This window comes from Talpa occidentalis, unplaced genomic scaffold (genome assembly GCF_014898055.3).
Source record: "Talpa occidentalis isolate TD23 unplaced genomic scaffold, MPIMG_talOcc4v2.1 talOcc4.15, whole genome shotgun sequence".
In the NCBI taxonomy this organism is placed as follows: Eukaryota; Metazoa; Chordata; class Mammalia; order Eulipotyphla; family Talpidae; genus Talpa; species Talpa occidentalis.
This window is the reverse complement of record NW_023601543.1, coordinates 71,641,516-71,655,724: the sequence shown is the minus strand read 5'-3', so window position 1 is coordinate 71,655,724 and position 14,209 is coordinate 71,641,516. Positions and strand designations below refer to the sequence as shown.

Below are 14,209 nucleotides of genomic sequence, written 5' to 3'. Positions count from 1 at the left end.
GTCTTTTCCTACTTCTGCTTATCCTGCAAGAACTGTAGGGTGGGCTTGCAACAATCAGAGAAAAACACCCCTACCTATTTTAAATGTGGAGAAAATAAATCAATCTTTCATAAATTGAAAAATTGTGTTTCGAAGTGCAGGTCTAGAAGAGTCTTCACTATCCTTGAGACATTGTCTGGACTGAAAATAATCATGGAAGATGGAACTAAGATACCTGACTCACAGTTAGATAGACATTAAGAAGCAAGGGGTGCTTAGTCTGTTGCAGTTTGTGATCCAAATTCAAGTTACACAATGATTTAGTAGAAAGCAACCAAGGTCAGATGCTACCATCTTGAATTTTCTATACTTGTTATTCAACCCCATAAATAATGCCCAAAGGCCTATCTGCAGGGAGACTGATTTGAGAGGCTGACCTCCAGTCTCCTGCCAGGTGACCCTGCATTAAACTGGTTCTTAAAAACTGGTGGCATGGGTTTGTCTTCTGTGTCATCTGGGAGTAGGACTTCATTCCACAACTCATTTAGCAAATATTAACTATGTTAGACTTGGAGTTACCAGTAAGTAAAACTAGGCAGGATCCTTGCTTTAACAGAATTACAGCCTAGTGTAGGGTGTAGGCCTTCCTTGAATAATTACTCCAGTGGAAAGAAGCACAGTTCTATGGACGTGAATTAAGAAGGTAGCAGGTATAGAATGGAGGTCAACGAAGTAATTCAATGCCTGGAATATGGCTATATTTGATGTCATTTTGATGAGATGTTGGGTTCAGTGAGTGGGGTTCTTGGGTTAAATCTGAAAAAAAGCTTGGCAGAGTTCCCCTTTCAGCAATGCACAGTGAGTTTACCCGGGAGATATTTGCACAGACACAGGCAGGTGAAAGTTACATTTTAGAAGGACAGGTTTATTAAAAAAAGGAGAAAGAAAAAAGAACGACACCTGCATAGACACAGGAGGGCAGTCTTGGGAGGAGAGCTGGAATTTGTTTTTGCCAGGGCAAGAGTTGTTCTAATAGATTGTTCTTTTGGAGGAGAGAGGGATTGATTTGGTTTTGTAATTGTTATCTATTTTTAAATCAATGATTTCTAGGGTGTGATGGGATTGATTTGTAAGGATTGGTGATTCTCTAATGGCTCTCCATCTCCCCACTGCTGGTCTGTGCCTCTGATACTTTCTACACCAGTCAGTGCCACCTAAGAAGATCCTATGTCCAAAGGTTTTCCTATAGCTGGTTTTCCATTTAATCACCTCTATCCCCACCTCCAGTTTCTGGTCTTGTGATGCCTCCATCAGTAGTAAACCTTATTCCAAATTGGAATGAAGGCCTACCTAAATCAGTCTTTCAGTTACTCATCACTGTCAAAAACTTTGTTAATAACATTGTTTTCTGATATTGTAACTGCTAAGCTCTTCACACTACTGCAAAATTGTCATTCTGTGAGACTTAGCCACTATTCCTCCATCTTGTGTATAACCGCCATCTTGGTATTTCAAGTTTTGCTTACTCAAGACTAATTAGCCTGCATTCCAAAGAGGGTTTATGACCCCCACCCCACTCTGGTCTTATCTCTGATGGCCAGCCACAGTGGAGCCCAGTAATGGGTCTAATTGGCCATAAAATAGAACTGAGCAATGCAGGCCACTGATGGGGTCAAACTAGCCATAAAATAACTGTGTACCCATCATTATTAAGAAATGCACCTGTGTAATCAATGAATGATACACCTATGTAACTAATGAATGACTGCCAACATGATTTAATTTTTTTTTTTATTTTTATTATTTTTTTTTAAAGATTTATTTATTTATTTATACAAGCACTGGGTACAGTCAGAAGCGCGGGAGGGTGAGAGAATTCACCAGAGCCAGAGCGGGGAGCAGAGCAGGCAGAAGGACCGAGGTACACTGCTGAGGGGAGCAGCGGGCGGCAGGAGAGGTCTGCGCGCCATGTGGGACCCTCCTCCGTCGGCCGGGGAGCAGCCGGGGATCGAACTGGCGCTGCAGAGGCTGCGGGCAGCCTCACAACCCAGCGCTCAACCGCTGCGCCACCGGGGAGGCCCCAACATGATTTAATTTTTAGAAGTCTACTTGTATCCCTATATAAGATCCCTGTCTCCTTTGTTCAGGGCTCCCGACCTCCACCGTTACATCGGTGCGTGTCGAGGGCCCGGTCTGGAGCCCGTAATAAACTCCTTTGTGCTCTTACAGCGGTTGTCTGTGTGTCCTTGGGGGCTGCACTGGTCGATGCTGGGCACAACAATTCCTTACGAAAATTTGGATCTGTGAATGGGAAACAAAGTACAGTGCATCTCTTCAAGATTAGGCTAAAACAATTTTAGAGATGGAGACTATGAATTAATTATGCATGCTTTGGCACTATTAATATTCACAAATAACTAGAAAATTCTTAACTTTCAAAATTATTCTTAAATATTTTATCCTTAAATTTCCCTATTTTGATGCCTACCTGAAAATACTGTAATACTTCATTTCTAAGAAATAAGAATTTTGGTCATTCATAACAAATATTTCTCATATTCACAAGGTCTTCATTGTTCACAGTTCCTAGTTCACAGCTTTAAAAGCCTTGGAATTTCCTAAGTGTGGAGGTTAAAGTTGTCTCTTGTTATGGCAATGAAGGTAACATCTAGAAAATGCCTGAGGGGGCTGGTCGTCATGGAAACCAAGGTGAATGAAGGGTGGAACTCCCTCAGACCTTCTGGGAGAGGAGTGGGGCTAGAGCTTGAATTCAATAGCTAATGAAATAAAACAGCCATAATTAAATTTCTTCTGAGGAAGGCCCCAGAAAACCCCCCAAAAGAGATCCTCCCAAAAGTGGTGCATCTGGAGAGGTGTGGCGGCCTTGCCTTTCTGCCCTGCCTTGCCCTGTACCTATCTTCATTTTGGCTGTTCCTGAGTTACATCTCTTGTGATAAATGGGTGTTCTGTGAGTACACGGGTTTCCTGAGTTCTGTGAAGTGCTCTAGCAAATTAGTCAAGCCTGAGGAGGATATTCCCGGAACCTGGGTTGGCACTGAAGTCTCAAATGGAGGGTGGTCTTGGGAAACTGTCCTTACCCTGTGGAATCTAATGCATCCTTGGGTAGATAGTATGAGAATTGAGCTGAATCCTCAAGAATTGAGACACTACCACGCTGGTGTCAAGGAAATTCTTATTGTTGTGAGAAGGCCTCCACATACATTAGAATTGGATCCAGGAGCCCTAGACACCTTGTTTCTGGGGTTAGAAATAGGGACGGGAATGTATGTGTACCTGATTATTTTGCATCTTTGCAGCCCGCTTGTACCAAACGAGTCTGTTTTTCAATGGAACTGGTGTAGCAGATCAAAATTCAAGCCCATGTATTCAGGTATGCTGGAGTGGTGAAAGAACTTTATTTTTTATGTTTTTGTTTATTTACCTAATCCTTTTGCTTCCCGACCCCCTGCTGCCCCTGTCCCTGCTTTTCCTTCAGGGTGCAATCTAACTGCTGGGAGGTTATATACTACCAAGGCCCAGGAAGGAACTTTGGCCTGAGAAATCTATATACATTGGAATCTTCCAGTTGTCCTTATTCCCATCTGTTCATTGGTCCCCATGTGTCATAGCCAAGTCCCACTGCCAAATACAAGCCACCTTTTGTTTGACTCTTCTTTGCCACTTGTGGATACACGGAAATTGTCTTGTTTTTTTTAAAGATTTATTTATTTATGCATACAAGAACTGGGATGTAGGCCAGAGGTGTGGGAGGTGAAAGAATCCACCAGAGACAGAGTGGGGAACAGAACAGGCAGATTGAAATACACTGCTGTGAGTGGGAGCAGGGGGAGACAGGAGAGGTCTGCCATGCCTTATGGGTTGCTCTGCGGCTGGTGGGGATCGAACAGGCACTGCAGAGGCTGCAGACAGCTTCATAGCACTGCGCTCAACTGCCAGTGCCACCAGGGAGGCCCTTTCTTGTTCTTTTCTACCCTCTGACACATTTGCTCTGTGAGGGTTTCTCTGGATGCCCAACACAGACTTTTGGTCTGGATGCCTCTCAAGAGTTTCCTCAAAAGGGAATTCCTCAAGTCCTGTATTCTTGAATTTCCAGTCTGTTGGGGTTCCCCTTCACACCCACCTTCAATGAGACTGAGCTTGGTAGAAGTGTAAGACTCAAGTCTAACCTTTCTGTGGGTTCCAGACTGACAATTTACTCAATGCTTTCCAGATATTTCCAGAATATACCATTGATGAATAGCATAGCAAAATGCCTTGATAACATATTTTTTAGTACTTTCGAAAATTATTAGTGAGTGTATTTAAACTTCAAGCAAATAAACCACAGTGTTGTCTGGATATTGGAAGAATCTCTGTGTTCTGGAAATAGAAATCCTGCTCAGAAGACAGGTGCTATATATTTTCTCAGGAGGCTGGAGCACTGTATGTATAGACATGTCCACATTACCTGTGGGTTTCATCCTCTTTTGATGGAGGAGGGCAGTATTAGATATCAAATAGTTTATTGGAGGTTTAGATATTTAGACCTTCTAAAAGTGAGCAGCAATGAGTTTATTTAGAAATTGGTCTCAGAATTTTCTTTACAAAGTAAAATATTGCCTGATTTTTCCCTTTCTCTCCTAGAATAGGAAAATGATAATTGTGTGTGTGTGTATGTGTGCGCACCACTGATTCAGTGATCATCCGCCAGGTTTTTGACAGCTGTCTACTCGTGACCTTCATACCCTGTCAAACTCTCAGGAATTAAGCTTACATGAATGCAGTTATTCCTTTTCTACAAAATTGATGTATTCTTTCACAGATACTGCCCTTTGGAAATCCAAACAATGGATTTGTGATGAGCGAGTTGTATGAACCCACTGAGAAGTTAAGCAATCTTTATTCGCAGTGACACTATACTTCTCCATTTTTATTCTGTATGATATGGAAGAAATAGCACTAGGGACATTTCCAAAATTTGTAAGTGTATGACTTCAGTTCCGTCACCTACCATTTAGTATGTGATTTTTGTCCGTGTTTACAAACAATCACAGCCTCATTTTCTCATTCTTAAAATGGGAATATATTTTCCACCTTACCCCACAAGGCTTTTGCAAATCTGTTGTTGTGTGCTACCTCTTTGATCTTGAATAGTCCTTAATATTTTCATTAATAAAACGGAAATATTATCATTTCATTCATTGGTGGAGAGACTTCCTAAGACTAGTCTGGCGAAGATGCTCTAGTTCAATACAAACTCCTAAAGCCCTGTCAGCCTAGATATCCCATAGGAAATGGCTTTTGTGGTGAGAGTGGAGAAAATTCAACATCATGGCATTGAGGTTGGGGAAGAGGATCAGGGATATGCCCATGATTGAATTGCTGAGCGGAGAAAGTCACCAAATCCATAGAGGCATCCTTCCATAGATTTACTCGAATATAAAGGAGGCAGTTTTTGCTGATCTGATAATGGCTTCAACCCCTTCAGCCAGTTTGGTGAGCCAACTTCGGGATGATCATGCCATTACACAGTGGTGATCAGGTCTCAGGATGGCCAGTTAGAAGATGATGAGAGGGATTGCATCATCTATATAGCTTGAATTCTTGAATTGGCTAGATGTTTGTGTCATTTTATATTTTCATAGGATTTTATAAAAACACGTGTCCAAGAAATAAAATAGCAGAGTATATATTTTATCTAAGTTACTATATATTTTTGTGAATTTTAAAGACTGAAATACATTCCAGATGAATCACTGAGAGCCTGTTCTGCTGTTGCAATGGTATTGGTTGTCAAGACAGCTGAAATGAGAGGACCACCTGGGCTGTCACAAGCCTGGTTTCTCCAAATTGGGGGGGATTGCCCTATGTACGAGGGCCCTTTGAGAACTGTGCTGCTCTCCAGCAGCTGGAGAGCTGCTGGGTCAGTGATTGTTGTTGCTGTTCGTTTGTGCTGCATGTTTTGTCTGGTGAGTCTGAAATTCATCATAAAATACAAGGAAGTTTAGGGAGAATATAGGGCACAAAGAAGGTGACGTTTGTGCTGCTTTTGAAGCATAGTGGTTCAGTATTAGTCATTTTATTTGATTTGAATTTCTGTAAGTTCTGCTCCTGCAAATCAAGGTGGAAATAGTCTATAAATGAATTTGAAAATAAAGGGATGTTGTGTTGATTATATGCTCTTCCATTGTGTAGTCTATTTTATTGATAATCTAATATCTCCTGGTGATGAAGGTGACATCTAATTTTAAAAAATAGCAGTGGCCACATATAGTATGAACTCACTCTGAATTGCGACTCATAAGCAATTAAACATGCCCCCCCTTGGATTCTTTACAGCCAATGCACTTAAAATAGTTTCTTTGGCACATCCTGCACAGTTTGATACCATTCAATCTCACTGAGATGTTGAAAGAATCGTGAAGAATAAACCAAATGTAAAGTAGAAAGTTGAAATACAAACTGATGGTGAAGAGGCCTTAAACTGTTGCCAACATCATATTTCTGTTTTATCTCAAAGAGTAGTTCTCAACCAGAAGTGATATCGCCCCCAGGGGACATTTGGCATTGACCAGAGATTCTTGGTCCTCAATACTGGGAGTTGCTACCGCCACCTGGTGGCTAGAGGCTGAATGCTGCTGAACATCCTACAATGCATAGGAATAGGGCCACTCCCCCCCTGGTCCCACCAAGAAGCATTTGGGCCAAAATCTCAGTGGTGCCAAAGTAGGGGTACCCTGCCCTAGGACATAGGTATCTGATGAGATCTTGGGGTTTTTGAGGTATGCATTTTTCTACCACGATCAATTTTTTTTTTAAAAAAAAAAGATTATCCATGCATACAAGAGCTGGGGTACAGGCCAGAGATGCAGGGTGGAGGGTGAGAGGACTCACCAGAGACAGAGTGGGGAACAGAACAGGCAGACTGACTGAAATACAGTGCTGAGGGGAGCAGAAGGTGAGTCAGGGGAGGTCTGCTTCGCTATGTGCATTGCTCCGTGGCCGGTCGGGGATCGAACTCGTGCTGCAGAGACTGTGGATGTGCTCCATAGTGTGGTGCATAACCCCCTGCGCCACCAGGAAGGCCCCATGATCAATTCTTAACATACATTTCAAAAGTGAAATCAACTTCTTTGATTTAAAATACATAGACTTCTCATCCAGATTCAGGAAGTTATCATTTCATACTTACCCTCCGCAAATATTCTCTGTTTATAGAATATAGATGGTGTGAAGAGAAACCCCATTCCTAGAGGGGGAAAAATGGTATGCGTCCCACTGATGATATGTTAGCATGAAGAGATTATCAAAGCCTGAGGTTAGATCATTAGTCATTACTGTCTCTCGGGTCAGAATTGTCACACATCAGCTATATTGTATTTATTTCTGTACTGTGTCACCTGTTGTCAGAGGATCATGATCTGAAGACGCTCCCATTGGGAGAGGGGTGTTAGGATGCTTTCCAGCAGGCCCCACTGGTATTTCCATCTATTGTGATAACTATGGCTAGAATATGAACACATTTGTGGTATCTTAATAATTAGTGACACCCTGTTCAAAATGTGTTTTTTTGTAACAACTTTTGCCAAAATCCTTTAGGTTGACGTATATTTTTTGAGCAGTATAGCTATAGCAATAGATATTGCTTGCAAGTCTTGGGAAAACCTTTATCAGTCTGATTTAGGAATAAAACAAAGTCACTATTAGAATTAAGGAAAGCAACTGGGGTATTATGGGAAATAGGAGAGTGAAGGTCTGTGAGAATGTAGCTAAAGTGTCAGGGACACTGTCGCTGTCATATCAGTGTGAAGCCTTGGCATGGATGAAGAAGCTGCCAATCCTGGGGACATTCAAGCAATTTCAACTACCCCAAAGTGGGTGTTGGCCCAGAGGCCTGGAACTGGACACCTGCGCTTCTGATTTTCATGACATATTGAACAATAACAATTTGTATTTTGTTTGTATCTTCCAGCGTTCCTAAGAGTCCCTTTCATTGGCAAATTCTAACCTGGGTCCCCAGAGGGAAGTTGGTACCGAGAAACACAATTGCCAGCCCTAGGAATGACTGGCAGTGGTGATGTCGAGCTGACCACCAGTCCGGAACAGCACAAGCCTCCTCCTTAATGGATCACTGGTCCTCATCCTTGAAGGTAGGTGAAGATGGGCATTTTAAATGTTCACAAGATCCCACAGCGTTATAGCTGCATCTCTGTAAGGATAAGTGAGGATGGGCAGCTAAAGCCTCAGGGGTTTTTAGTGTTTACTGTCTGATCATAAGGAAACTTGAGAATCAACAACTTGTAACCTTGTCAAATTTCAGTGTTGAAATTCTCTTATATAAGAAGTGTTCAACAATGGAAATGAACAGGAGAGAATCATTGCCGTCCTTGTTGTATTCAGATGATGAGAGGTGCTTCCTGGGGGTAGGGGGAGGGGAGGAAAGAGAAGTTTGACTATCTTAATTGAGAAATGTGCTCTCAGGAATATGTGACCATCTCCTACCACTACAAGCCAAGTGCTGAAATGGCATGTGGACATTTTATTTGCTTTCTCTTTGACTGGCCTTGTTTTCTATCTCACTGTATTACTTTACAGTAGAAAATAGAATTTAAGAAAATGCTGGGTCCACAGTTATTTCAGGATTAAAAATAGTGTAGCTCAGACAATTTCCTACTCTCTGTAGGAAGCATCTAACTTGCGAAGGGCCTACCGGGTTCCTTCCTTCGGAGAAATGTAGCTGGTGTCTAGTCCTTCTCAATATATCTTGGTATACTTCTAGATGTTCCTATTTTTGCTTTGGTATATTAGTCAGGGTAGAATAGCCAGTGTTTATCAAACTCTCAGTGGTGAAGAACCAGTTTTTATTATTTTCAATCTGTCACAGACTGATACTTTCGTAAAATACATAAAGATAAATTACCCGAAGAATGAAATTGAAAAAAAAAAATAAAGCCAAGGAAATCAAAATATAAACCATGATTTGGTTTTTATTAAATTCAACAGATGTAAAATTTCTCTTTCAAATTGCCATAAAAGTTTGTAAAAACTTTCCATTTCTCTGATTAAATTCCATCTTAGATTTGTAAACCAGAATATCCCAGTGGGGACCACATTTTGGTTAAGTCTAGACAAAGCTGTGCCAGATTAACCAATACAGCAGAAACTCTCATACCTTGTGCACCTGAGGCCATATGATTTCCCACACACCCCACAAACTGCAGTTCAGACACCCAAGAGAACATCTGAGAATTGTACATACGGCAAGAGAGGGGTGTGCAAGGAAATCGCAACATATGTAGTCATGTGTGGGAGAGACTGATGGAGTTCACCAATGTTCGCTCATGTACTTTTCCATTTCCCAGACTCCTTTGCAGTTGTATCATGTGACTAGTTCTGCTAAGGGTATATGAGCAGAAGTGATGTGAATCACTTTGGGACCTGTGGACAAAGTGTTAGATGTGCTCACCTGCTTCTCCTCGTGCTACAACCTACTATGGCTCAGGAGGGGAGGTGGTGGACCCTTTTTCACTAAGGGAAGGAGCTGACTAGGAGAGTCCAGCCCAGGAATAATCACATTAGATTTTATGTGAGCAAAATAAAAATTTTGGATCTTTCAAGCTACTGAGACTTCATCTTTCATTCGTTACTAAAGCACAGCTTAGCCTAGTGTTAATTAAATGTGGCCCATGCTGTTAAATTCTGGTCTCATCCCTGCATTTTTTATGTGTGAAGAAATTAATCTCTAAGACTGTAAGTGCCCTGTCACATGGTTTGTTAGTGGCACAGTCTGGTCCCCTGCTGGTGTATTTTCCAGCAAACAACCCTGAATTTATTTGCTTCAAAAAACATTGGAAAATGTACACATGATGTTTATTTTCTCTTCCACTGACAAAACATTTCCATTGTGCGAAAGGCCATTGAACCAGAATCCTCGTGAAAGTAGATCTGTCTTGGCATTCTTCTTCTTAAGTACAATGCTTCTTTCTCCTTCACCTTCACCTTCTGCTTTCCCCCTCATTTTCCATTCTGTTCCCTAGTTCCTCTCATTCTTATTATCTACTTTCTCTCTACCTTTTCCAATGTCTATAAAAAGGGCAACATACAAAATAAATGCTCCAAGCAATTATCAAATTAATCTCCTATGCACAAGAGTATTCATATAGATAAGCTTAAGTATTTCAGTCAATGAATAGACCTTTATTTCAGATTGATAGTGAATAATATAAGTAAATTAATGAGTATTTCATATAAGGAAACCCAATTCCATCAAACCTTCATATGGAAATGCTTCTAAATGGAGGAATAAATCATAGCTCCATGGACAATTGTTCATTCTTTGGAAGTATAATCAGAATTAATGAGTTGAAAAATTGTGTTTACTACCAGTAACACTGCCCAATAAATATCTAAAATGGCTATAAAATTGGAGTGTGATTGACTCTGGGACCTTCAAATGCTAACTGAAACAGAATGAGAAAATAAGAATGAAGTTGTTTGAGTCATTGACTTGTTTGTTCTTGGGTTCTATTGGATTATCTATTGCTGTACAACTCACCACAGCATTCAGTGGCTTAAACAATGGCAAAATTAATTTTGCTTAATTGGCAATTTGGACAGGACTCGAGGGTAGGGTAGTTTGTCTGTTCCACATGCATCAGCAGTCATGCCTGGAAGGCTGGAGCTAGAATTTCTAAAGGTTCAATCTCTTACTTATTTGGCCCTCATTACCATGTGTCAGCTGGATCTTCACTGGGGCTGTGACCAGCACGCATTCATGGATCCTTTCCTCACCTTTGCTTGGCTATTGCTGATTCCTAGACCGCCGCATGGCTGACTGTTGAATCTTGCATATCTGTTACAAAGGACTGTGTTCAATTATTTCCCTATATAAATTCCCTCTGTTGCATTATACCTTAAAGAACTGTGGTACCGAGGATGAACAGAGATGGGGTTGGGGGGGTGGGCAAGGAAGGGAGAGAGAGAAGAACAGGGTGAAGCTGTGTCCTTTATATGAATTCATGCAGTTGGTCTCATCTGACTACATTCTGTTCCTTAGAAGTCAGTCACAAAAGCCAACCATTTTCAAGAGAGGAGAATTAGACTCTGACTTCAGTAGCGGGAGTGCCAAATAATGCGTGAGCATTGTTTAAAATCACTGTAGTTTCCCTCCTGTAGTCATTGGCTTGTTTTCTCAGATCCAGTCCTGTGTGCTACATTTCTCAGAACCCTGGTCTCCTGGCATCTGGAGCAGCCAGTAGAAGACATTACACAAGATTGGAGGTTCAGATGAGGGAGGAATCTAGGATAGTTTTTCTTTTCTTCCTGATTCAGGCAGTCTTCAGCAATGAATGTACCTTCTTTTTGGTTCCATCCCTCACTGGAAGCCCCTAGTCCCTGTGCCGAGTACCACCTCCTCTTCCTGGAGTCTCTTGACCAGCAGTAATGGTGGGCGACTTCTGCTTTTTCTAACCCCTGACTCCATCCCCACTCTGTTCAGATTTTTCAGGTCTTTTGCAAATACTCTTTGTAATTAGTTCCAAATATAAGCTTTCTTTAATGAACGACTCCAAAGAATTTCATTTTACTCACTGAATATCAGCTGTCACAGAGATTAAAAAAAAAAAAAAAACAAAAACAAAAAACAAAAGCCAGTGAACACCAATGTAAAAAAAATAACCAAGGGGCATTTCATCAAGACAGAAAACATGTTAGGGAAAGTCGCTTTGGTCTGTGGTTTGTTATATGCTATTCGGAGCAATAGCCATGAAGTCATACATTGTACATCCCACACTTCACCTACATTTTTGAAAAACACGTAAAGAGCATAGATCCCTGAAGCAAACATGTTACATAGGTTTTTGGGCAGTGCTGCAGCCGGCCACACCCCACTCTCAGCGGCAAGAGGAAATGTCGAGCAAGGTAAGTCATGTGACATGTGTAGTGCCATATTTTACATGGTCATCAAATTTCATGGTGGCCACTGAGTTACCTAAAGGACCTGATGTCATTTTGAAGAGATGTGGGGTTTCGTCAGTGGGGTGCTTGGCTGACCTCTGAGAAACGTTTCGGCAGAGGCACACAGTGAGTTTACCCAGAAGGTGAGATTTGCACAGGCACAGGCAGGGGAAGGTTACCTTTAAAAAGGACAGGTTTGTTAGGAAAAAGAAAAAGAGAGGCACCTACTTAGTCACAGGCAGGCAGGGGAGCTAGGATTTGCCAGTTGTAGAAAGTGTAATATGGATAGAATGTTCTTGGGGGGGAGGGGAGGGGTTCATTCCTCTGTGGGACTGTTATCTATTGTTAAATTACTAAATTTCAGGGGTGTGTGTTAGGTTAATTTTGTAAAGAATAGTGATTCTCTATGATGGCCTGCCATCTCCATATTCCCACCTCTGGCCTGCACCTCCGGATACTTTCTCTAGCTGTCTGATACTTGCTATAGCAATTGGTACCTAAGGATTTTATTTCTACTTCGGTATAACAACTATGTTCATCCCTTCTACCCCTATCTCCAGTTTCTAGTCTTGTGATATCTCCATCCTAAATTGTCTACTCTTAGCCTCCATCGACCAATCAAGTTCCTCAAATTCTTCTTTTCCAACCACATCCAACAATTGTTGAAGTTTCTATGATAGAAAGAGTATTCGTGTGTTCTTTTACATACTATCAGATTTTAGGGAACTTTCCTTTATGTTCAAATAAAGTTTTCCCTGAACGTTCAAATGTAAAAACAACAGTTAACAACATATGACTTGGGCCTCCCCGGTGGCGCAGTGGTTGAGCGCTGGGCTGCGAAGCTGCCCACAGCCTCTGCAGCGCCGGTTCGATCCCCAGCCACCGGCGAGGGTCCCACGTGGTGTGACAGACCTCTCCTGCCGCGCCCGCTGCTCCCCTCAGCAGTGTACTTTGTCAGTCTGCCTGTTCTACTCTCTGCTCTGGCTCTGGTGAATTCTCTCACCCTCCCGTGCTTTTGACTGTACCCAGTGCTTGTATAAATAAATAATAAAAATAAATCTTTAAAAAAAAACCCCAAACATAAGACTTGACAATACAAACAAAAGAATATTTGATGGTTTTTGGAGGAATGTGGGGAGCGCAATTTGGAAGAAGTTGGGTGCTTGGTGGGGGGGGCAGTGTAGGAGCCTCCTCCCCTTAGATTATGGATACGATTTACTTGTAATTTTTTTCACTTTAAAATTGAAGTCACCAATCTTATGATTCCTGCACTGCCTTAACACTGTTAATAATTAATTCCTTTGCTTGGCATATCTTAATTCGCACCATAGTGTTTGAGCGCTTCTAGTCTGTGGATCTGAGCAAATGCATTATTGAACATTCTTCCAACCGTTCTCTTTTCATTTTGCTGCTCTGGCGTTCTCATTACTCAGTCTCTAAAACATACCAAACTTGTTGCTTTCTTACCGAGTACATTGCTGATCGCATATTCTTTTTGTATATGTCATTCCTCTTTCCCTTTGTGTGGTGTCTAAGGTTTTATTGATGGTGCTGTCAGTCAGGCCCAGTAGGTTGATGTCAGGTGGAGAAGCGTTTACCACTTTCTATTAAGTTGCAGCATCTATGGGTCCCAAAAGCATCTTTCTGAAGAAGAGCAGCAGCAAAGTCACCTAATATAACCCAAGGTACACACACACTATTATTTCTGAGGCAGAAGCTTGTGCAGATGAAAGGGTTCTGGTATATGCTTCAGATATGTACTAGGCCCGAATGGGGATAGCTCAGGTACAGCTTCTAAAGGATTCTCTTAATCTCTGCCTTTGCTGTTCTCAGGTGGTGGAAAGAACGTGGGCCTGTCACAGAGTAAACTATGCCTGGCCCCTTGGGACATTGAATGATTAATAAGAAAAGGATGGTAGAATAGAAGATGTGTAGGGACCTGAAGATTGACTATTCCCAAATGTTTAGATGTAAGAGAAGATGCAAAATACCTTCAACATCCCCCACTTGTTACATTCTTCAATATCCTCTCACTATTAAGGCAAATGATCATATTTGTTATATAGTCCAAATCATATAACTCCAGATTGTGAGTTCTACAGGTCATCTCAGAAATTTTGGCATGCTTATATCTTAAATATTTTTTTATTTTTTTAAGATTTTATTTTATTTATTTTACAAGCACTGGGTACAGTCAGAAGCATGGGAAGGTGAGAGAATTCACCAGAGCCAGAGTGGGGAACAGAACAGGCAGATCGACGAAATACAATGCTTA

The 14,209-nt window shown here is 41.5% G+C and overlaps 1 long non-coding RNA gene across 1 annotated transcript; it reads left to right on the top strand.

Annotated features, from left to right (window-relative positions):
- The first annotated feature begins 2,809 nt into the window (after window positions 1-2,809).
- On the top strand, window positions 2,810-8,107 carry LOC119246768 (uncharacterized). Its single transcript, XR_005125549.2, has 3 exons — window positions 2,810-2,947; window positions 3,297-3,370; window positions 7,952-8,107. It is a non-coding gene; the product is annotated as an uncharacterized LOC119246768 (long non-coding RNA).
- The last annotated feature ends 6,102 nt before the right edge of the window (window positions 8,108-14,209 follow it).